Source organism: Chiloscyllium plagiosum, unplaced genomic scaffold (assembly GCF_037043375.1).
Source record: "Chiloscyllium plagiosum isolate Xiang-an unplaced genomic scaffold, Cpla_swu_hap1 HiC_scaffold_13, whole genome shotgun sequence".
Lineage (NCBI taxonomy): Eukaryota > Metazoa > Chordata > Chondrichthyes > Orectolobiformes > Hemiscylliidae > Chiloscyllium > Chiloscyllium plagiosum.
The window spans coordinates 50866742-50892344 of record NW_028270151.1 but is presented as its reverse complement, the minus strand read 5'-3'; the positions used below and the strand labels follow the sequence as shown (position 1 = coordinate 50892344).

The following is a 25603-nucleotide window of genomic DNA, read 5'->3' as shown; positions in this document are numbered from 1 at the left end:
ATTCAATGTCACATCAATTTCAGAAGTAGAACTAAAGTAAGAGATAGGAAAATAAGTAAAAACATTCAGAAAATAAGTTTTAAAATCTGCAACAACAATTGACAGCTGGAGAACTTAAACTCTGCTTTTTATTGTTCACTTTCTAAGCCAGGGAGGTTGATGGGTGATCATTAACTATTAGTCACAAAATTAAAAATGGTTTCAGACCGAAGGTAACTCCATTTAATTTCTTGTGGGTGCACTTATTGGATAATTAAATGCAAATGCTGTAATTTCATAAAGGTGATGGAAATTAAACTTAAGTTGCCAATTTTATGGAGATAATGGCAGAGAAATCTGTAAAAATCTGCAGCAGTTCACAATTCAGATGTAGCTCTTTTTTGTTATAAGTTAGCAACAATATTATGTACTGAGTTTATTTTTCTCATCAAAAGCTCTATTATTTTAAACTCGCAACATTTTTCTTCGCAAAGTGCCATCAATTGTTGACCTTAAATTACATTACAATTAATTCTCAGGCATAGTATGCATCAATCAAATTTGAATAATATTTTTCAGCTAGTAAATGTTTCGGCTAGTTAATTCCTATAGTGGTCATTGACTGGGTATTCACCATGAGTTAGCCATGCCCTTGGTCACTTACTTAGCAAATATCCCGTAAACATTCTGGAAGCGAGAGACGAATTGGTAGTGCATTCCAAAGAATCTTACAGGACTTTAATGATCATGATAAGCAACTATGTGTCATATTAACCAATCCAGTTAAACAATTGTGAAATGTGCAATTTAATTGGAAATATAAATTAATGCTGTCCCCACCAAGGCAGATTTGCTGGTGGGAAAGGCATTTAATTCAGCAAAAAGGTGGTGTGTGTGAATCCGCCACCCTTCTGTCTTTGCCCTGATTAAACCTGTGACTGGAAGCTCTTGGACAGTTTCCCACCCTGCTGACAATTGAGGCATAAAAGTTCAATTAGTGGTCATCTTTTTATTCATTCATGGGATGTGGGTATTGCTGGCTAGGCTATAATAGGCTATATTATCCATTCTGAATTGCCCCAGAGAACATTGCTGTGGATTTGGAGTCACAAAGAGTCCGACCAGGTACGGATGCCAGGTTTCCTTCCCTGAATGACATTAGTGAACCAGATAACAATCAACAGTCAAAAGACTAATGTTTTTGTTTCAGATTCTTAGTGAATTCAAATTTCACCACCCTCTGTTATGGAATTCAAACCTAAGTCCATAGAATGTTAACCTGTAGTTCTGGATGACTAGTTCAGTGACATTATCCCTACATAACTGCTTCCCAGTCTCATCTCATTGTCACTTAAATTCACCCAGGAGCAGGCAGGGGACCCATCAGACAAGAGGCTTGAAAAGCAGAATATCTTGTGGGTTTGCGAGAGTGCAAGCTCTTCAAGAGTGCACACTCAAGGAACCTGTTAGTGAGAAAGTGAATGGCTTGTCCATATCTAATTTTGTCCATTGAATGGGTGAATTCAATGCTAAGATACTTGCAGAATGAGAAATAGGAAGAAGGATTGGGTTAAAAGTGAAAAGAAAGAGTCCAGATTTTAAAACTTCTTAAATCTTAATATTTAAAAACAAAAAAATATACAATTTTGCCACATTTCTCATGGTTAAATATCACTAGTAAAGTTAATATTTACAATGTTAGTTGTACAAAGATGGCATTGAAGTCAAGGATACAGTTCTGTTCTGATCTTTTGTGAAAAGTAAGAGATGTTAAAACCCAGAAGCATTACTTAGACATACACGTAGTGAATTGATGAATTTCCCTCTCTAATCTAAGGTAATAGTTTGAACTAGTACTGGAATGGTATACGTATCATATTGAATTTATAACATAACTAATTCAACTCTGTAGTACAACTATTTCTAAAGTGATGTTATAAACTTGAAAGTAATGAGTTAGTTAAAAACCAAGATGGCATAAATACAAAACAATTTACAACAGTGGTTCCAGGGATGAGAAATTTCTGTTGAGGATAATTCCAAGTTCTTCAATCTATCTCCTCAGAGAGAAGAAAGCTGAAAGGAGATTTAATAGAGGTTTTCAAAATCCTGAGCAGCTGGATAGAATAGATAAGGAGAAGCTTTTCCTGCCTGTAAAAGGAACAAGCACAACAGTGTATTGATTTAAAATGATGTGCAGAAGAAACAAGGATGATGTGAGAAGAAAGTTTCTTGTAATAGTTAGAGGACGGAAACAAAACAGAAATTGCTGGAAAAACTCTAAGACTGGCAGCATCTGTGGAAAGAAATCAGAGTTAATGTTTCAGATCCTTCTTCAGAACTGTTGGTAGCTAGGAAAATGTCAGTTTTTATACAGAAAATAGAACTTGGGAGGGGGTCAGGAGTAAACGATAGGTGGACATAGAGCTCAAAGAGAGAGAAAAGCAGTTAGACAGACAAAGGAGTGGATAATGGTCAGCCCAAGAGAATGAATAGCTGCTGATAAGGATTATTAGTGTCTAACAGTACGTTGTGTGTAATAGCAAACTATGTGACAACAAGGCCTGGTGTGTCGGTTGGAGTAAGGACATGGATGAAGGCGCCTCAAGCCCCTAAAGTTGTTGAACTCGATAGGCTGTAGAATTCCCAAGGGGAAAATTAAGTGCTGTTCTTCCAGATTGTGCTGAGCTTCACTGGAACACTGTAGCAAGCCTGAGACAGAGATATTGGCCAGAGAACAGGGTGGTGTTTTGAAATGGTAGGCAACTGGAAGCTCAGGGTCTCTTTTGTAGACAGAATATCTGTAAAGTGGTCACCCAGTCTACTGTTAGGACCTGATGGTGAACCCTTCTCAATTATACCAAACACCCAGAAAAGTTGACTTCGCCTCGTAATCTGTTAAAGTATGAGTGACAGAAAATTCCCAAATTCCACTATTTAAAGAAAAAATATCAATTTATTTTTTAACTCTAAAAGTGAACATTAAACAATGACTATTTACAGCTCTAAGCCTCCTTTCTCTTAAATGCTTGTTATCTGCCTCCCACTCTGTAAACAATATACTGTTCCCATAAAAACCCATATTAAAATTACATCAATGTAAGTTCAAAACCCCACACTGGCTGTCATCATTGGTGTCTGTCTTCCTCTGGTTGATGATCTCCCTGGGTCATCTTCTGTCATTTACTACAAAGATGTTTCATATGAGAAAGGTACCTTTGACCGAGATTGTTTTGCTGACAGTTGCTCTATTGATGGCTGTTGGTCTCTCTCTCTCTCTAACTTTTAAAATGTCTGCTTCTTTATACCCTAAACATTGGATCATTTCATTGGTTCGAGATTGGCAAAAACAATACATTCAAACTCGATTGGGTTTTAGTATCCTGGGGCATAATTTAAACTGATTTGGCTAAATTCAAATGGTTGTCAAAACAGCAACCAAAACTCTGGTATTTGTTTCAAAGCCAAATGTTACATATATTCAACTTTCCAGTACACTCTGAGACTGCTGGTCAGTCACATGACAGATGCAAACTGTCAGTGCAAAACAGCCTTCATTCTCTCTTCAAGGTACAGTACACACCTTGAACTTCATAACACCTGCCCCCTTAAGAACAAAAGAACTATCGTAATGAAAAGGTCACTTTGTTTTCTAATTCTTAACCCCCACTACAAGAAAATACATAAGACATTAATCTAAGCTCATATTAACTTCTGCACACATATCTATAAACCATTGGGATCTGTTCAATCTTATCTATACCTTATCTGTTAAATCCACAATAACACATCTGCTGTCATATTCTTATGACCTGCAACATGTTCAATTTGTAAATTAAAAGCCTGTAAAATAAGACTCCAACAAAATAGTCTCATATTCTTGTCTTCAAATCATTCCAAGAATGGAAGAGGATTGTGATCTATGTACACAACTGTCTCTAACATATTGTTTGTCACACAATCAGTAAAATGTTGTAAGGCCACTACCAAACTCAGTAATTCCTTTTTGATGGTAGTGTTTTCTCTGGTGGGTGTTGAGTTTCTTTGAAACGTAGCCAATTGGTCATTCAATTCCATCATCTTCCTGTAACAGTACAACTTTGATTCCTATGTCACTAACATCAATTGCAACTTTGAAGGGTTTCAAAAGGTTTGGTGTAGCTAAAACTAGTGCGGTGGTTAATACTGCTTTTAAATTATCAAATGCCTCCTGGCATTGTTCTGTCCACCAAAATTGTGTGTATTCAGTAAATCTGTTGTACCACCAAACTGCTGAAGTTTGGAACAAACTTCCAGTAGAATCTGCTTAGTTCCAAAAATCGAAGCATGTCTTTCTTCGAGGTTGGTCATGGAAATTCCTGAATGGCCTTCGTCTTTGAATTCCTTGGGGTCAACCTTCCATGACCGATGTTATGTCCCAAGAATGTCACCTCTTCCTTGGTGAATTCTTTTCTTTAAAGTTTATTACCAGTTTTGGTTCACTTAATCATTCAAAGAGCTCTGCCAACCGTACCATGTGATCTTTCCAGGATTCCGTAAAGATCACTACATCATCCAGAGAGACTGCACAGTTTGTTAACCCAGCCACAACTCTACTCATGAGTCCTTCAAATGTGGCTGGTGCGTTTTGCATTCCAAAAGGGATCACTTTGAATTGATTTAGACCATTTGGGGTTACAAATGAGGAAACTTGTTTCACTTTCTCTGATAAAGATACCTGCCAATAACCACACAGTAAGTCCAATGTTGTGATGTAACTGGCTTGTCCAACTTCTCTATACAGTCCTCCTATCTTGGTGTTGGGTATGAGTCTGATTTTGTTATTGCATTGACTTCTGATAGTCCACTCAAAATCGTCGAGTCCCATCAGATTTGGGAACTAACATTATCTGCAAATTCCACTCGTTCTGACTCGGTTTGATGATATCTTTATTGAGCATTGCATCTCCCACTTCCATCTGGATTTGTGTGCTTTGAAAGGATTAAACCTCTAAGGGTGTTGTTTTATTGGTACAGCATTCCCTACTACTACCTCATGCACAATAGCATTTGTCCTCCCCATCTTATTCCTGCATATACAAAGAAAGAACAAAGAAAATTTACAGCCCAGGAACAGGCCCTTCATCCCTCTAAGCCAGAGCCAATCCAAATCCACGGTCTAAACCTGTTGGTCAATTCCTAAGCATCTGTATCCCTCTGCTCCCCACCTACTCATGCATCTGTCCAGACACATCTTAAATGAATCTACCATGCCTGCCTCTACCACCTCTGCTGGCAACGCATTCCAGACGCCCACCATGCTGTGTGAAGTACTTGCCGCATATATCCCCCTTTAAACTTTCTACCGCTCACCTTGAAAGTGTTATCTCTCGTTAGTGAATCCTTCACCCTGGGAATAAACTTGTCTCTATCCATCCTGTCTATACCCTTCATGATTTTGTAAACCTCAATCAGGTCCCCCCTCAATCTCCTTTTTTCTAATGAAAATAAACCTAACCTACTCAACTTCTCGTTGGAGCTGGCACCTTCCATACCAGGCAACATCCTTGTAAACCTTCTCTGCACCCTCTCCAAAGCATCATATCCTTTTGGTAAAGTGGCACCCAGAACTGTACACAGTATTCTAAATGCGGCCGAAACAATGTCTTGTACAATTTTAACATGACTTGCCAGCTCTTATACTCACCACCCCGTCCAATGAAGGCAAGTATACTATATGCCTTCTTGACCACTCAATCCACCTGTGCAGCAACCTTTAGGGTACAATGGACCTGCACTCCCAGATCTCTCTGCTCATCAACTTTTCCCAAGGATCTTCCATTCACTGTATAATTTGCTCTAGAATTAGCCTTGCCTAAATGCATCACCTCACATTTGGATGGATTGAAATACATCTGCCACTTTTCCACCCAACTCTCCAGTCTATATATACCCTCCAGATTCTTTGACAGTCCCTTATGCTTTCTGCTACTCCACCAGTCTTCGTGTCATCTGCAAACTTGCTGATCATAACAACAGTACCCTCTTCCAGATTATTTATGAACAAACAACAGTGGCCCCAACACTGATCCCTGTGGAACACCACTGGTCACCTTTCTCCATTTCGAGAAACTCCCTTCAACTACTACTCTCTGTGTCCTGTTGCTCAACCAGTTCTTTATCCGCCTAGCTAGAACATCCTGCACACCATGCGACTTCACTTTCTCCATTAGTCTACAATGGGGAACCTTATTAAATGCCTTACTAATGTCTATGAATATGACATCAACAGCCCTTCCTTCATCTACCAACTTGGTCACTTCCTTGAAGAACTTTATTAAGTTGGTAAGGCACAATCTCCCCCGCACAAAACCATGTTGCCTATCACCGATAAGCCCATTCTTTTCTAAATATAAATAGACCCTATCCCTCCGTGCCCTCTCCAGCAACTTCCCCACCACCGACGTCAGACTCACTGGTCTGTAGTTACCCGGAATATCCCTACTACCCTTCTTGTACAGGGGGACAACATAAACAACCTTCCAGTCCTCCGGCACCTCACCTGTGTTTAAGGATGCCACAAAGATATCTGTCAGGACCCCAGCTATTTCCTCTCTTGCCTCCCTCATCAAACTGGGATAGATCCCATCCGGTCCTGGAGATTTGTCCACCTTTATAACCTCTAGCCTACCCAACACATCTTCCCTACTTATGCCAACCTGATCCAGACTAATCTCAAGATTCATGTCTCTCTCCTCAGTGAACAGTGACGCAAAGTAATCATTGAAAATCTCACCCATTCTCTCAGGTTCGACACACAACCTTTCCTCATTATCCTTTAGTGGTCCAATCCTTTCTCTAGTTACCCACTTGCTTCTTATATAAGAATAAAATGCTTTGGAATTCTCCTTTATTCTGCTCGCTAAAGCTATTTCATGACCCCTTTTAGCCCGCTTGATTCCTCGTTTAAGACTTGTCCTACTCTTCTGATATTCCTCCAGGGCTTTTCTGTTCTTAGTTGCCTAGACCTTATGTCCGCTTCCCTTTTTCTCTTGGCTAGTCGTACAATTTCTCCTGTCATCCGCGGTTCACGAATCTTGCCTTTCCTATCCTTTGCCTTCAATAGGACATGCCTATCCTGCACTATCCTTAACCTATCTTTGAAAGCCTCCCACATATCAAATGTGGACTTAGCTTCAAATAGCTGTGTCCAATCCACATTTCCGAGCTCCTGTCTAATTTTGATATAATTGGCCTTGGCCCAGTTTAGTACTCTTCCCTTAGGACCACTCTCATCTTTATCTATGAGTATTCTAAAACTTACAGAATCGTGGTCACCGTTCCCAAATAAATCCCCCACTGCAACTTCTACCACCTGTCTTGGCTCATTTCCCCAGTACCAAGTCCAATATGGCCCCTTCCCTTGCTGGACTATTGACATACTGCTCTAGAAAACTCTCCTGGACGCTGCTTACAAGTTCTACCCCATCCAGACCTCTGACGCTGAGTGTATCCCAGTCAATGTTGGGAACTTTGAAATCTTAGACAATAGACAATAGACAATAGGTGCAGGAGTAGGCCATTCAGCCCTTCGAGCCTGCACCGCCATTCAATATAATCATGGCTGATCATTCCTAATCAGTATCCTGTTCCTGCCTTATCTCCATAACCCTTGATTCCACTATCTTTGAGAGCTCTATCCAACTCTTTCTTAAATGAATCCAGAGAGTGGGCCTCCACTGCCCTCTGGGGCAGAGCATTCCACACAGCCACTACTCTCTGGGTGAAGAAGTTTCTCCTGAGCTCTGTCCTAAATGTCTACCCCGTATCTTCCATCACCATTACCCTATCTCCTCTACATCTTTCCATAATCTGTTTACCCATATGTTCTTCTGCCTCACACTCCGTGTTGGGAGACCTGTAATACAGCCCTAACAATGTAACTGCACCCTTCTTTCTCAGCTCCACCCATAATGCCTCACTACCTACGACCTCCATAGTGTCCTCCTTTAGCACAGTTGTGATATCTTCCCTAACCAGCAATGCAACTCCACCCCCATCCCTTTTACTTCCCTCCCTGTCCTGTCTGAAGTGTCTATATCCTGGAACATTTAGTTGCCAATCATCATGCGCTTCCTTCAACCAAGTCTCTGTGGTTGCAATAATATCATCCTCCCAGGCATCAATCCAAGCCCCAAGTTCATCTGCCTTACACACTATACTCCTTGCATTAAAGTAGATGCATTTCAGGCCACCATATGTCCTCATACTGCTGCAACAAACCTTTCAACTGCGTTCTTTGCTCCTGAGACAGATAGTTCAGTAACATGTCCCACTCCTCAATGGTTTCTTCATTGTTTAATGTATTTTGAGGCACATCAAACTCCACAAAATCTGGATTTAATTCCTCACTCTGCAGGGTATTAACTAACACCTGTTTCTCCAGTTCCCTCTACTTGTTATAGTAAGGTTTCTACATATTCACATGATATATGTGATACAGTTTTTTTTTCTGACTGACATCTTTACCAGATAGTTTACCTGACTCAACTTTTTCTCTATTTGTTAGGGACCACTAAACCTGGCTTTGAAGAGATCTCCTACCACAGGTAACAATACTAACACATCATCCCCATGGCAAAATGTCTGAATTTCAGAGTTTTTATCTGCCACCTGCTTTATTCTATGCTGTGCCCTCTTCAGGTGCTGTTTAGCTCACCTATCCAATTTAATCTCTTCTTCACCTCCGATACATAATTCAAGCATGAGATCTCGACTTTGGTCCTGTCAATTTCTCTTTAATTAATTTCAAAAGGCCTCGCACTTCATGTCCAAATATTAACACAAAGGAGGTAAATGGAGTAGATTCGTAAGGGACATCTCTAATGGCAAACAATACGAATGGGGATACTTTTTATCCCAATCATTCAGATAAGCATGACAGTTCACTCTTAACATGATCTTCAGGGTCTGATGCCAACTTTCCAAAGCTCCCTGGGAGTCAGGAAGGTACGCACTTGATCTAAAGTGCTGTATGCCTAAATTATCCATGACCTCCTTTAATGGCCTAGCGGTAAAATTACTGTTCTGATTGAATCTTTCTGGGTAGCCCATACAGCATGAAGAAAGCTACTAACTCCTCTGCCACTCATATTGCCTTAATACTCTGTAATGGAATTGCCTCCAGAAATCTGGTAGACACATCCATTATGGTTAGCAAGTCCTGGTTCCCACTTTTAGTTTTCGGGAGGGGACCTACACAGTCAATCATAACCCACATCTTTGAATGTGAGAATTGGCAACAAAGATGCTGGTTTTATTACTGCCTGTGGCTTATCTACCATTTGGCATTTATGGTAAAAGTTAACCACATCCTTGTGCATTCCAGGCCAATAGAAATGCTTTTGTACTTTAGCCTGAGTCTTCCTTACACCTAGGTGACCTCCTACAGGCAGTTCATTTGCTACCTGTAACACTTCCTGTCTGTATGCTACTGGTAACACAATCTGGTGCATTTCTATGGTCTTCATTTTCATCTTTGGATTCTATGTTTAAGATAATAACCTTCAGGAATATTCTCTGACTCCTTTCCTGAGCATGCATCAACATATATGTCTTTTATTGTCTCATCTTTCTGTTGTCAATCCATTAGCCTTACAGGACTAAACACTTCTGCCTGTTCAGGTTTTTCCTGTGCCATTACATCAAACAGGGTGTCCGCTAACTGAACCTCAGTTCCTTCGTCATTCTCTTTAGTTTTTGCTTTGTGCTGTGACTTATGATAGTGGGATCTTGTTACTACACAGTCTGGAAAAATTCCAGGGTATTTTCCTTTTAACTACTCAATTCCCCGGTCTTCCTTTGGCTTCTCTGCAACAAAGGGTGTCACTCCCACCTTGGATTCTGCTAAATCATTTCCAAGAACAAATTGAATTCCTGGAACTGACCCTCAGTCAATCACTTCCAACCTGATCTTATATAGAGGGGAACGCTAAATTTCTGTCCATCCATCCCACAAATTACCACTCTCTCGGGTAACAGGTCAGAAAGAGTGGAAATATGTTAATCTCTTACTAATAGAGACTGATTAGATCCTGTATCTCTCAAAATGATAACTTCTCCCTTCTCCCCCCTGTTCTTTGAGTAAACTTTACCCACAGAGGCAAAATCTTTGTAGAGATCAAGCACCAACGCCACTCCAGTCCCTATGTAGTCTGTGCACACTCCTGCAGCTCCTTGGCTCTTCTTTGTGTCACCTTTACTACTTCCACTAATGCCACTGACTTAGCTTCTTTTACCACATTTTTTCCCACACTGCCTTCCTGTAATGACCAGCATTTTGACTTTACATGTCCCATTTTACCACAGTGGAAACACCTGAGGCCTTTCACCTCCCTTTCATCCTCTTAGGCTTCTTTTCTAACCTGTGGTAAACAATTACCAGTGTGTTCTACTCTTTTTGTTTTTTAGTGTAGGATCTCCCCTTCTCTCAATTTCTATCCCTCACAGGATGAAAGTCTTGCCAGAAACTAAACTTTGCCTTATGTATCAATGTATATTCGTCTGCCATTCCTCTGCTCTTCTCACTTCTTGAACTTTCTGTGCATCCACATGAATTCTTATCATCTCTGGAAGTGAGTTTTTCAACTCCTCCAGCAGAATAATCTCTCTTAGAGCCTCTTTGGTCTTATCTATTTTTTAAGGCCTGCCATCATCTATCAAAATGATTATGTTTAATTCGTTCGAACTCAAATGTAAGTCTGACCTGGTTCCATCTTTGTTTCTGAACTGCTGTCTATACACATTTGGTACCAATCCATAAGCAATTAAAATAACCTGTTTGACATCTTCAAAATCTCTGGACCCCTTGTCTGACAGTGCTCAAAAACCTCACTAGCTCTGCTTACCAACGTATTCTGAACAAGCATTACCCAAACGTTCTCTAGCCATTCCATCTCCTAGCCAATTTTTCAAATGAAATAAAAAGGCTTGGCATCTTTCTCATCAAAATGTGGCAATGTTTTAACATATTTGTATATATCGCTATCTTCTCTCTTCACCTCTGTTCTGTTAACTTGACTTTCCTGACTAATTTGCAACTTCAAAAATTCCATTTTCTCTCTCCCTTCCTCTCACTTGTCTCTCTTTCTCTCTTCCTTTCTCTTTCTTCTCTCTCTTTGCTCAGCTCAGAACCTTCTCTCTCTTTTTTCCTTTCTCTCTTTTGCTTCTCTCTCTCTCTTTCTCGCTGCTCTCTTTCTCTCTCTTGCTGCTCTCTTTCTCTGTCTTGCTGCTCTCTCTTTCCCTTTCTCACTCCCTTTCTCTCTCCCTTTCTTTATCTTCTAACTCCATTTTCCTCAATTATAATTTAAATTTTTCTAACTTACTGCATTTGTCTGTTTTCTGACACGACTAAGTGCTTGACTAACTCCCTTACAATTCGAGCTTTCCTTTTGTCCCTGGTTCGGCCCAATTCTAATCTATTTGTTAATTCCACAAGTATGGCCTCCTTCTGTCTTTCTACACTTTCTTGGCAAATTTGGAAATCATCTTCAAATCCCAAAACCTCTTTAGCAATTTTAAGAGCCATTTCTTTCACTTTTAATTTAACCAACCACAAGTAACTGAAATTAAGCAAATTGTGTCACTTACGTTTTATTTCATGATCTAGGACACTAATCGGCAAGTGTTTAAATCTGTTGGGATCTTTTGTATTGCAAATCTGTCCAAATCTCAGACTGGATCTGACTAAACCGGTCTAAATCATGGAGCTGAGGCCCCAAATTGTTATGACACAGCGGTGAGCCCTTCTGCTAATTAAACCAAACACCCAGAAAAGCTCACCCCGCCTCGTAATCTGTTAAAGTATGAGTGACAGCAAACTCCCAAATTCCATTATTTTAAAAAAAGTTTTATTCTTTAACTTTAAAAGTGAACATTAAACATTAACTATCTACAACTCTTAGCCTCCTTTCTCTTGAATGTTTATTATCTGTCTCCCACTCTATAACAATTTACTGTTTTTGTAAAAACCCATATTAACATTACATCAAATTAAGTTCAAAACCCCACACCGGCTCTTGCTGTCATCGGTGCCTGTCTTCCTCTGGCTGAAGATCTCCCTGGCTTGTCATCTGTCTTTTACTGCAAAGATGTCTCATTTGAGAAAGGTACCTTTGACAGAGTATTTCGCTGACATTTACTCTGTTGATGGAAGTTGGTCTCTCTCACTCTCTCTCTCTCTCTCTCTAACTTTCAAAATATCTGCTTCTTTATACCCCAAACATTGGATCATCTCATTGGTTCGAGATTGGCAAAAACAATAAATTTAAATTTGACTGTGTTTTAGTATCCTGGGGCATAATTTAAACTGGCTAAATTCGAATTGTCAAAACAGCAACCAAAACTCAGTTATTTGTTTCACAGTCAAATGTTACATATTTTCAATTTTCCAGTACACTGAGACTGCTAGGCAGTAACATAACAGGTGCTTGCAGGCTCTCAGTGCAAAACAGCCTTCAGTCACTCTTCAAAGTACAGTACATACCTTCAAATTCATAACACTACATTTCATCTCAGTGTAGCGGAGACCACATTGTGGGCAGTGAATGCAGTAGACTAGACTGAGTGAAGAGATAAATGGGAGGGGAGGGGTGGGCTTGGGGAGAAGGTAGCAAAGAGAGATTCTTATGAAGAGAGGAGGAGAACTTCTTCAAGGTAGGCATCCTTGCAAGAGGATTCGCAGTAAGGTTAGAATCAACTAGGCAAAAGTGAGGACTGCAGATGCTGGAAACCAGTGTTTAGATCAGAGTGGTGCTGGAAAAGCACAGCAGGTCAGGCTGCCTGACCTGCTGTGCTTTTCCAGCACCACTCTGATCTAAACACTGGTTTCCAGCATCTGCAGTCCTCACTTTTGCCTAGTTGATTCTAACCTTACTGCGAATCCTCTTGCAAGGATGCCTACCTTGAAGATGTTCTCCTCCTCTCTCCACAAGAATCTCTCTTTGCTACCTTCTCCTGCCACCCCCATTTATCTCTCCACCCTGGAGGCTCTCTGCCTCTATTCCTGATGAAGAGCTTTTGCCCAAAACGTTGATTTTCCTGCTCCTCGGATTCTGCCTGACCTGCTGTGCTTTTCAAACACCACTCTGATCTAAAAAAATGCCTCTCTAGTCACTTTTGAAAATCTTTTCCCTCTCAGCTTAAACCTATGTCCTCTTGTTTTGGACTCCCCTACCTGGAAAAAAGACTTTGACTATTTTGCCTATCCATGCCCCTCATGATTTTATAAACCTCTCGGGTCACCCTTCAGCCTCTGATACTCTAGGGGTAAAAAGCCCAAGTCTATTCAGCCTCTCTCTATAGCCCACACCCTCCAATCCTGGTAACATCCTTGTAAATCATTTTTGAACCCTTTCAAGTTTCACAGCATCCTTCCTATACCAGGAATTGAATTGAATGCAGTATTCTAAAAGTAGCCCCATTCATGCCCTGTCCAACAACAGCATGACCTCCCAACTCCTATATTCAGTGCACTGACCAATGATGGCCAAAGGTAAAAACAATGACTGCAGATGCTGGAAACCAGATTTTGGATCAATCGTGCTGGAAGAGCACAGCAGTTCAGGCAGCATCGAGGAAGCTCCTCGATGCTGCCTGAACTGCTGTGCTCTTCCAGCACCATTGATCCAATGATGGCCAAACTCCATCTTCACTATCTGGATACCTGTGACTCCACTTTCAAGAAACTATGCACTGCACCCATAGGTCTCTTTGTTCAGCAACACTCCCCATGGCTCTACCATGAGCTGTGTATGTCCTAGTTTGCCTAACCAAAATGCAACACCTCTCAATTGTCTAAATTAAACTCCATCTGCCACTCTTTAGCCCATTGGCCCATCTGATCAAGGTTCCGTTATACTTTGAGATGATTTTTTTTTCACTGTCCACCGCACCATCTACTTTTTGAAATATTCTGCAGAGAGTGAGAAGTTTTCTAAGTGTTTGATTTTCTAGAGCAGTTGTTTTGTTAGGAAAGGCTATTTTGTGTAATAAAGCATGTACCAACTAAAGCACAAGCTTTCGTTTAATGCTCCCTTACTCAGTCAAAACACATCCCCTAAATTGCTGTTGCCTTCCTCAGGGAAAGTGTTCGTTGTCTAATACATTGCTTAACTCTAGCTAGACATACTGTAGCTTTAGTTGTGTTGTTACTTTAAAAATTGCTGTATGAAATGATACTGTGATTAGGAAAGAAATCATGCTGTACATTGCTGAGTTTTCAGCTCAGTGAAGCCTGAAGAGTAGTGTTTCTCATTTCAATTCCTGTCTAATGGTTTGTAGTTCTGAAACATTCAATCTTGGCTTTCTGCTTTATTTTGCTGTAACCATTATAGTCTGCTGCTGATGTTGCTTTCTCGGGGCTTAAGCTACAAACAACACACAGAAAGCCATTGTTGAGCCCATTAGGCCATCACGTTCATAAAACAATTGCCAACGACTCAAAGTAAAAACAATGAATGTGTTTGAATTCAGTCCAACTGGAAAACTCATTCAACAATTTTAATGGCCTTGATTGAGTTGAAGTTTGGTAGTTTTGACCTGGATTCTAATGGCCAATATTGTTTGCAACTAAATTTTGCAGACAAATACACATAGATCATGAGGTCACTTTACTTCTTGCCGCCTTTGCCTTTTTTCTTTGCACCGTTAATTTAATGTTTTTTGCTGTTGCGCAATAAGGACCCTTAACATTTACTCATGGAGCTCTTAATACTTTTGCTTCCTCACCAACCTTGAACTGGGAATACTCTTTATAGATCCTTGCTTTATGATAGAATCTGTAACTATCATATATGACTAGTCTTGTAATGTTTTTTTCTGATCCACAATGCTTCTTTTGCATTTCTTATCAGGTATAAAGTGAAGACTTTAGCTGGAAAGTATTTCTCCCTTGTAAGATTTTTTTTCATGAGCAAACAAGCAGTCAGCAGGAACTTAAGTGCTTGCACATGCTGCCTGTCTGCTTGAGTAGTTCTTAATGGTAAAATGACTCTTGTGATGCAGTAGTAATGTCACTGCCTATGAGTCAGGAAGCCTGGGTTCAAGTTCCATCTGCTCCAGAGATGTGTGATAATGTGAGCAGCTTGATTAGGAAGTATCTTAAAATGGGGGTTCCTGTGGCACAGTGGTAGTGTCCATACCTCTGAGCCAAGAGGTCTAGGTTCAAGCCTCATATGCTCCATATAATCGTAACATCTCTGATCAGGTTGGTTTCTTTTTTTTAGTAGTGTTTTTAAAGCTGTAAACTCAGTTGATATTCTGGAAATTTGTATCTATTGTATCTTTTTCAGTGCTGTACCTTGTGGTATGAATTAACAAAGCCCAGTGCTAATCTTCATGTGGTGTAGGCATACATAGCCAATTCCAGTCTGCACTGCTATTCATTGTGTGGTCTCTTTGATAGAAAGTTACCACCATTTTTCTTTTCTTTATTGGGCCTTAAGACCTATTTAGCTCATAGCGATAGGTGGACAACCACTAGTGAGTCGTAATAGGATGAGATTGTTGACTTGGAATCTATATAAAGAGTCATTTGGTAGTGCAGAATTTGAGTATTTCTGAAATAAAATAGACATTTTATTGAAGCTTTTTAGTCTTGCATTCATCAGAACAATTTACAATAATAAGTAAATTGGGAGAGGGGAGTGTGCAGCAGGATCTGGGTGTCCTTGCGCACATGTCACTGAAAGTAGGTATGTATGTTCAGTAGATGGTAAAGAAGGCAAATGGTACATTGGCCTTCATTGCGAGAAATTTTGAGTACAGGAGCTGGATGTGTTGTTGTAGTTATACTGTTGAGGCCACACCTAGAATATTGTGTGCACTCTTGGTCTCTTTTTCTGAGGAAGGATGGTCTTGCTCTTGAGGGAGTGCAGCAAAGGCTTACCAGGCTGATTCTGGGGATGGAGGGACTGACGTGTGAGGACAGATTGACTAGGTTAGGATTGTTTTCGCTGGAGTTCAAATGAATTATGGGGGATATCATAGAGATTTATAATATTCTAACAGGGTAGATGAAGGAATGATGTTCCCGATGGTGTGTGTGCCCAAACTAGGGGTCACAGTCTGAGGATTCGGGTAGACCATTTAGGACAGACTTGAGTAGGCAGTCCTTTACCCAAAGATTGGTGAGCCTGTGGAATTCATTACCACAGGAAGTAGTTGATGCCAAAACATTAAATGTTTTCATGAGGTGGCTAGATATAGTATTTGGGGTGAGTGGGATCAAAGGTTATGGGGAAAAAGCAGGATGAGGCTATTGAGTTGGATGATCAGCCATGATCATGATGAATGGCCGAGCAGGCTCAATAGGCCAAATGGCCTCTTCCTGCTCCTATCTCCTATGTTTCTATGTAAACTAACATTTATACCATATGTGATGCTGATTTTGGTTTGCAATTGCACTCTGGTACAGCCATTGCCATGGGGAAAATGCCATTTAATGATGTTTGACAGTTAGTTACAAGGCTGTGTTTAAATTTTAAACCAGGAGGATGACTCTGATTGGTCAAGGCATTACCCTGAGAAGGGAGCTAATGAATGACTGTCACCTATCTTGATTTGAAAATGGTACAATTTGTGTACATGTACTTTCAGTCTGTAAAGCACAGAGCCCTTGGTGTTAATTAATTTATCTGGCTTCCTATATGTGCACATGTATCACACTGAGATCCCGACTATTCAAATTTTTTTGTGTGTGATTCTTCACATACTTGGGATTATCCAACAAATGTTATCCAATTTCAGAATCATATCCACTGTTAAAACTGTGTTGCAGATTTTGCAAGTGCAGGCTGGTTTGGTACTTTGCTTGTTGTAAACAACCAAATAAATATGTTGTTGGAGATGATTTGTCAGTGTTTGAAATGTTTGGCCGACATACCTGGCATAGCAACAGTACTGAATTCCTATACCACATTACTCATTTATGGGAGAGGCGGTCACACATTTTTGGCTTGGCAGCAGTATCCTGTATAGTAGTAGCCTGAACTAGCTAACTTCTCCTGTGACCCTTGAGGTAAACTGGATGCTCTGTCTCAACAGTGCCTTTGTGAAGATGATTCCAAAATCCAACAACTCTCCGCGTTAATTTGTTTTCTGACCTTGAGCTAAACCCTTTTTACAATTATCTAAAAGGTGTACTCTTTAATTCTTAACCAGAGTACTAATTCATAAGAAGGTTTATCACAACTATTAAAGATATTTCAAAAATTCTCTTTTGCTACCCTTTAAAAAGGTTGTCATAGAAAAGGCCTATTCTTGTCACTTTTCGTAATTATCACTACTTCCCCATAATAACCTTAGAGTGAATTTATTCTTTCCATTAATTTAAATAGGTAGAAAATGGAGTGTGCTACTTATGTGCACTTCTATCGAACTGTTATCTCTGTGCTGGCTATGCTCATCTGATCCAACAGCCTTAGGTCAGAAACAGGAAAAACTGCTTTGTTAACTTCCTGGCTACAGCCGGATTACAAAACTGCCAATGTACATGCTCAAAGTCTTTCTTCTGGGGAGTCTAACATGTTATCATAGATCAAAAAATGATGACCATGTACAATTTAAATGTATATATGATTCAGACAGAAACACTTTACATGTCACAACATCTACACATAATATTGTGGGAAGATTTGTGTTTCTTTATAAAATCGAGATCAATATGTTGCAAACCTGTAATTTTGATGGCACAGAATTTCAAGTTTGCTTAGCTGCAAAGCACTTGTATAGAATGTGGCAAATCTGCATTTCTCCTGTTTTACCTACATTCAAAGTTAATTTTTCTCATCTATTAGTTGGAGAGCAGATGCTGCTGTAAACTGATCTTTTGTAAATCTAGTCTGATGATGTCTCTCTATCTACCAGGATCCTTGCATTGTTTGAATGCTGAATTTCTGTTAGATTTCCAAACATGGTCTTAATTTTGCAAAGAAATATACTGGAAACAGTAAACTTGCTGCATCTTATTGCTGCAGTAATCTCTATACGTTCTGAAAACAGATTGAGTTTGTATAATTGTTCTGCTCTCGGTAGGGAATTCAATGTATTGCATTTGCATATTGAACAATTTTTCACTCAGAGGGTGGAGAGCCTGGGGAATTCCATACCCCACAAAGTTATGGGAGCCAGGTCACTGAATATATTCAAGAAAGATTATCATAAATGTTTAAGTATTGAAGACATCAAGTGGTACGGATAGAAAGCGAGAATATGGTGTTTGAGTTATGGTGTCAGCTTCTCTGACAGCCCGGCAGTCATTTATATCGTGGATGTGATCCATTGACCTTTTAGCCAGTTGGTGTTGGTTCAATGGTGCCCAGTGAAATCCAGCCCATGAATAATATTGCTTTCAATATCAGCTCTATTATGCTGCTTGAATGTGGTGAAGAATTACTGAACTTAACATTGTACCGGTATGTTGATGTATGTAATTAGAGGTATACAAAGTAAGAAAACTGGATTAATAAAAAGAAATAAAATTCTGAAGCTAGGATTTGTTTTCTTAGTGACTGCACGCTGAGTTATTTGCTTGCAAGTGTGTGCGTGTCATAGAATCATAAAATCTCTATAATGTGGAAGAAAGCCATTCAGAGCTGGAAATGTGTTGCTGGAAAAGCGCAGCAGGTCAGGCAGCATCCAGGGAACAGGAGAATCGACGTTTCGGGCATAAGAAGGGCTTATGCCCGAAACGTCGATTCTCCTGTTCCCTGGATGCTGCCTGACCTGCTGCGCTTTTCCAGCAACACATTTCCAGCTCTGATCTCCAGCATCTGCAGACCTCACTTTCTCCTCAAAGAAAGCCATTCAGCCCATCAAATCCAAACCGACCCTCCAAAGAGCATCCAACCCAGACCCACCCCCTATACTATCCCTATAGCCCTGTATTTCTCATGACTAATCCACTTATCTTGCACATCCCTGGACGCAATGGGCAATTTAGCATGGCCAATCCATCTAATCTGCACATCTTTGGACTGTGGGAGGAAACTGGAGCACCCGAAGGAAACACACACAGACACGGGGAGAATGTGCAAACTCCACACAGACAGACGGACAGATGCCTGAGGCTAGAATAAAACCTGGGTCCCTGGTGCAGTGAGGCAGCCCATGTGTTTTGAATATTTAAATATAAATTCACGTGTTCCTTAAAAACAAAGTCATGTGAATCTGGGAATCATTTTGATTTTTATTGAATCTTTAAAATGGGAAAGCCGCTTCATTGAAAAAGAACCTAAAGACCTTGATTTCTATAAGTAAAGTCAGTGAAAATGTCAGAATTTAAAGTAATATGCTATCCATTGATTTATGTAAAAGTATTATGTTTCAGGGAAAGAAAGCCACAATTCAGAGGAAAACAAAGGCAATTTGGATTGCTTTACATGAAATTACAACACACTGGAGAGCCTTAATTTTGTACAAACTCTTAGCCTCAAAATTTTGCAATTGGAATTGGTAATAACTCACTGTCGTACAGTTTATGCGGGCACTTTGCAGTATTCAAAATAGAGAGGAGACAAATGCTAGTCAAGTGGCAGTCACGTAACAATTGTTGATGTTGGAAAAGACTATTTTGTTCACTACTTATGTGCCATATTTATGTGACCTGGCCAAACGCATGGCTCCAGACCCCTAGCAATGTAGTTGACTCTTAAGCAAGACAATCCATTCCATCAAACAGATATGAAGTTGAAAGAAAGAAATGAAAATGGACAGACCACCCAATATTGATGTGGACACCAGAAAAAACTACCACAAAGGCAACCTGTTGATCGTACAAAGTCGTTTTTGGTAACATCTCGGAGTTTGTGCCAGTGTTGGATGAGTTGTCCCACAGTCTAGACATGCAAAGCCTGACATAGTCATATTCATGGACTCATACCTGAGACGCTAACCGAGACAACACCACCACCATCCTTGGGTATGCTTTGTCCTTCTGGCAGGATGGACCCAACCTAAGGTCATGGCACAATCTTGAGGGAGTTGACTTTGAAGTAATCTGAATTGTCTCTGGACCCCACGAAGCCTCATGGCATCAGGTAAATTATAGGCAAACGAACCTCCTGCTGATTGCCACCCACAATCCACATTGCAGCTGATGAATTAGTATGCCTCCATAGTGAACACCATTTGGAGGAAGCACTGAGTTGGGAAGAGTGCAGAATTAATTTCCAATGCAGCATACAATGTGTTTTGAATGACTGGGTATCATCATCTATCTGAATAAACCAAGGCCTGAGGAACTGAACTGTTAGACTAGGTCTGATGCAGGTGGTAGGAAAAAATGTAGCTGGCAACATTCTTACCAATTTCCCTTTCATCGATGTGCCTGTAGTGTCAGTAGTGGTGTCCATAGCATGGTTATTGTGAAGAAAAAGTCCCTGTCATCATGTTGAACATACCCTCCAGCACATTGTGCAGCAGCACTAGCTTGATAAATGGGACAACCTTTGAATAGATCTAGCAACTCAAAGCTGGGCAACTATATTGTGCATGTTGCAGTAGTAGCAGGAGAATTATGTTCAAACTTAACCTTTAACCTCATGGCCTGGCACACCCCCAGACTACCATTACCATCAAGCTGGGTAATAAGCCCTGATCAATGAGGGCAGGAGTTTGGGTCAGGAGCAGCACCAAGCAGAGTTAAAAATCGGTTTCAAACAGATGAAGCTATACCTCAAGATTACTTGAATACCAAACAGGAGATGCAGCATGCATAGACTGAGCTAAGCAAGAGTGCAACCAATGGGTCAGATTTACAGTCCTGCCACATCCAGTCATTAACGGTGTTGGGAAGTGAAAAAATCAGTGGAGTGAAGGCTCCATAGATATTCTCGTTCTCGTCGATAGGAGAGCCTAACATATCACCACAAAAGACAAGGTTGAGCACTTTGCATTCATCTTTAACCAGAAGTGCAGAGTGGAATACCCATCTCTGGAAGCTCTCCGCATCACAGATGCTAGTTGTCAATAATTTGATTCACTTGTGTGATATTAAGGAATGACTGAAGGCAGTGCAAAGGTTCTGGGCCCTGCCAAATAGCATTGAAGATTTGTGCTCCACAATTGGCAAAACACCTAACTAAGCTGTTCCAGGAGAGCTGAAACTCTGCTATCTACCTGACAACCTGGAAAATTGCCCAGATATGTCTAGTGCACAAAAGCCAGGACAAATCTAACCTGAGTAATTACTACCCTATCAGTCTACTCTCAATCATCAGAAAAGTAATTGTAGGAGTCATCAACAGTGCTATCAGATAGCACTTCCAAATGAAAAACATGCTCGCCTCTGCTCAGTTTGGTTTCCACTAGGGTCTGTCAGCTTCTGACCTCATTACAGTATTGGTCAAAACATAAATAAAAGATCTGAATCCCGAAGTGAAATGAGATTGACTGCCCTTGACATCAAGGGGCAGAAAATATTTTGCTGTTAGAGTGATACGTGGTCATTTAGGGCAGATACGTAGCCATGTCATGTTTGGCAAAGTGTCTTCTGGCAATCAAGGGACTGGTCTTTCGTCAGTCAGGTGTCCTGAGTCAGTACAAAACACAGACAGTTGGAGAGTTAGTGGTTTGGAAAATGTGGTGGGTGAGAGCCATTTGTAAAAATTCTACTTGCAGTGTTGAGAGTGATAGACCATGAGTCTTTGTGGGAGATGGCCGAATGTGCGATAACACAGAGCAAATTGTAGCACTTGTATCTGTGAGCCCAGGAGGTGATCACGTTGTGGCACTGCTGGATCCTGGACTCTGCACTGATCTGGGTGACTACTTCAGACTAGGTTGGCGGTATTGGACTTAGTGGGCAGGTGAGGTTTAAATATGGTGACCAATGTATGAATGCCAAAATTTCTTAACGTTGGTAAGCAATTTGCTGCTGGCACATGCTAGATTATACAAATACAGCACTGTAGAGAAATGATGCACTTAATAAAGTCAGCAGTGGAGAGCTGTGTGAAGTGATGCACTGGAGCTCATGAAATTCCTAGAACTGGACATTGAGCCAACTTTTGGTAAAATTCAATCCACTGTTTAGTCAATAATGATTTTAGTCTATTTGTTGCAGCAAACATCTTAATGCATGAAGTATTGTTTAATCCATTTAGCTATTAACTTGAAATTCAAATTTCTTTTAGAGGTTATTGCTCTCTAAAAGGATTTAACTAATCCCCTGTTCATTTTTATTAATTTTCTTCAGTATGCACTTGTGATTTGGTTTTCTCAATTATGTTAACATTTATTTTAGTTATCTTCATTTCTAGTGAATACCACCTCAGGTTTTCAAATCTGTTATCAAAATTAAATTACTTTTTTTTTCAACTTCCCTAGAGTATTTCTTTTATATCTTAAATTCTTGTTAAGCACTGTTCCCTTCAGTGATGCTGAAAGAGATGTGTAATTGAAAGGGATTGCATGTGTATGAAAAAAAGCATTGAAAATTTCTGGGATCATATCTGCTGTTTCCAGTTGAATATATATAAAATGCATTCAGATAGACCCTTAAAATTACAATAAGAACAGGCAAGCAAAATTTACACTTGTTGAAAATACAAACATATTTGGTTAAAATATTTTATTGGATAATTTTCCTTTCATCATGTGCAAAGGTAAGAGCTTTAAGGATCTGTAGCCATATCTGAGGAGTTCAGCTATGTATTAAGATATCTTTGTAACAGGGCAAAGAGAACAGAAGTACATATGAAACATTTTTATTTAGATGTTAGACATTTAGCACACTTCACTTGACCAAGTAACAACATAAAGCAGCTCTAAATCTTTGTATATATTTTAATTGTTTGGCTGCACTACTTTGTAGAGGAGCTTTTTATATGATTTTGGCCAAACGGAATGTTGGAATCACAGTTGCAGTTAACAGTGTTTTGTCTAATTTACAAGTTGTCACCTCTGTATAGCACAGGATTGACAAATCATTGTTGATTTCATGTTCTCTGTGGAACGGAAATACGATGTGAATTGCCAAATAATTTTTTATAAATCGTTTTTGCATCTTGGTAGCAGACCAGAAGTGCAACCATTTGATTCAACTCCCTTGGATTGGGGAGAGATTTGTTGTCTTAATTCAGTAAACAATCTCTTGAAAAGGGCAAAATTGCATTTAATAATGAAATCCCTGATAAACAACTCTTGCCTGTATTTGTAATGGTTTCACAGGTGAGAGATTGGGAGATGGCAGCATGACTGTACTTCTGTGCTGACCAGCCTGTGACTTTTCTGTCCATTAAGATGAGTGGGTGGAACATCAAGGGCTAATGATTCCAGAAGTTGAAATCCTTCAGGAGAAGAAAGGAACTGAAACCTGAAATAAATTGCACTGTAATTGACCAGAATATTAACCTGAAATTGTTCAGATCAGTGCGTTCTCTGCAGCTGCCATTAATGCAGAGTCCTGATCCATGACCAGTGGTTATTGCAGATCTTTGTAGATAGAACAGATATATAAAGAAATAATGCATCACGGGACAATTTATATTGTAAGCCAGGTTTCAGAGCACCAAAGTTAACCGTGCAGGCTCAATTTAAAATGTAATTTGATGGCTTTGACCTTCCCTATTCTTAGGCTGTCTCTGTTCCGTTATATGGATGATAAGTAATTACCTCTCCATCCCATTTATTAGATGCACTTTTTTTTTGTCCCCTTCCTTCTCTTAGCTTTTCTTCTTTGCTTTCTTTTCTTACTCTTCTCTCGAATGCCTTCCTTTCTCCTTTGTTTACTTGCTCCCTGTGTCTTTCCTTCTGTATTCTTCCTTGCTTCATCTCTTTTTCTTGCAGCTTTTCTCTGTCTCTCCCCTTTACCCTCTCCTTATTATTTTCTCTCTCTGTCTTCCCTCTGCTTGCATCTCTTTGTCTCCCTGCTTCTTTCTTTCTGTCTTCACCAATGTCTCTTGCCTTCCTTCCCAATTTCCCTCGCATTTTTATGATTGACTGACAAATCATCAGAAAGGTTTGGAGAGATATGGGCCAAGTGCAGGAAGGTGGGAATAGCTTAGTTTCAGACCATGATATGTGTGGACTGGTTGGACTGAAAGGTCTATTCCCATGCTATATGACTCTGTCTCTATCTCCCTCCCTCATTTTCCCATCTTTCCATTCAGTTCATTCACTGTTTCAGAATTTGTCATTATCTCTATCAGTCATCATGGGCAAATTCTTATAGGGCTCTGAACAATGTGGGCTATGGCAAGATGTGGGGCAGAAGTAAATAAGTCTGGTGTGGGGTCCATCTTTTGACAAGCGGTGTGGTGAGATTCTCACGAAGCATCAGCAAGATACCAATTGATGCTGATTAATGCTGGTTATTGCCATAGTTTGCCTCATTACTATTCAGTCTCCCATCTGACCAGGCTTAATGCAGTTGGTTCTGATATAACGAGATAGCTCTGTTCTTGTGCGATCTTGCATTTTGAGAAAATCACACAATGGCTGCGTCATTTAAACCAATGCGATTAAAGTCGAGTTATAGCCAGTACAGGTAAGAAAAGTTCGCATTCTCCAAATAACAGTCAAAATTCTTCTATCGCATTAAAGCCAATTCGTGTTGAGGAAACATGGGTTTTAGCAGAACCGACTATGTAGGTGTTCGTCAGAGGTCTCAGCAGATCTTGCCCAGTGCTATCTGCTCATGTCAGTTGAGGCTGCAGTCAGTCTGTCAGGTCCATTCACAAACTAGAGGAGAAGGGGATCGGCTATTGTGGCCATTGCCAGGGAACTGAACCTCAGAAGATTAGACTTTGTGACTGGGGGTTGCAGCTCTGGGCAAGTGTACACTAGAATTGTGATGGGAATAGCAGGTTTTTCAGAGGGTGAGGGGAGACATAATAAAGCATGCCTGGGAAAGGTGTAATGTGGATTGGAGGTTATACACATTCAGGAGTACCCTCAGTTCAAGGGGAGGGTGTGCAGTGAATGGCCACACTTGGCATGATCACCTGATATGCCAGGCATTTGTGGGAAAGGTAGGTGCATATAGATGGGTTGGGTGGCAACTTGGCAATGTGTGAACTATGTGTCATTAACAGGATGGTCTACAGTAAAGGGCATGTAGATATTTGGGTCTCATCGGCACATTCAGTCTGAGGCTAGAATACACCGGAAGAGGAGCACTCACTTTCGCCTTCTGTCATAAAGAAAGTCAAAAATATGCAATGGGAAAGAAAATGGCTGCGACCTGTGAGGGTCTGCAGCAAACATCAATTATAGGGCTTTCAAAGAGAAGGAACATTTGGACATCGCATCATCCAACATACAGGATGCAGGCCTGCAGACTACCTGATCTTTGACTATGCGACAGCATTACTTTCTCTGTATGTCACACCTTCCTGATGAAGACACTGCTGGAAAACACTCTTAAAACTCTTTACACACATTAGGAGCTAAATATTAGGAATGTTGAATGAGGAAGGACAAAACTTTCACTGTTACCCAATGCCATATGGATGCATAGTTCCCCCTGATGGTGCTGTAGGCTCTGAGTATAGACCTCCATTCATGAGACTCATGTGTGACGATGAAAGGCTGCTGAATGGTGTGAAGATATGTTTAGTGCCTATGCAAAGAGTCTCCAACCACA

The 25603-nt window shown here is 40.3% G+C and overlaps 1 protein-coding gene across 9 annotated transcripts in view; it reads left to right on the top strand.

The window, feature by feature from the left end:
- Window positions 1-25603, top strand: part of naaladl2 (N-acetylated alpha-linked acidic dipeptidase like 2) — a 1006049-nt gene that overhangs the window by 81544 nt on the left and 898902 nt on the right. The window contains exon 3 of one of the 9 annotated variants that reach the window (XM_087993577.1): window positions 8528-8567. The exons of the other annotated variants lie outside the window; for them this stretch is intronic. The gene's annotated coding sequence lies outside the window, so the exon portion shown is untranslated. The remainder of the gene's footprint in view (window positions 1-8527; window positions 8568-25603) is intronic. 9 annotated transcript variants of the gene reach the window in all.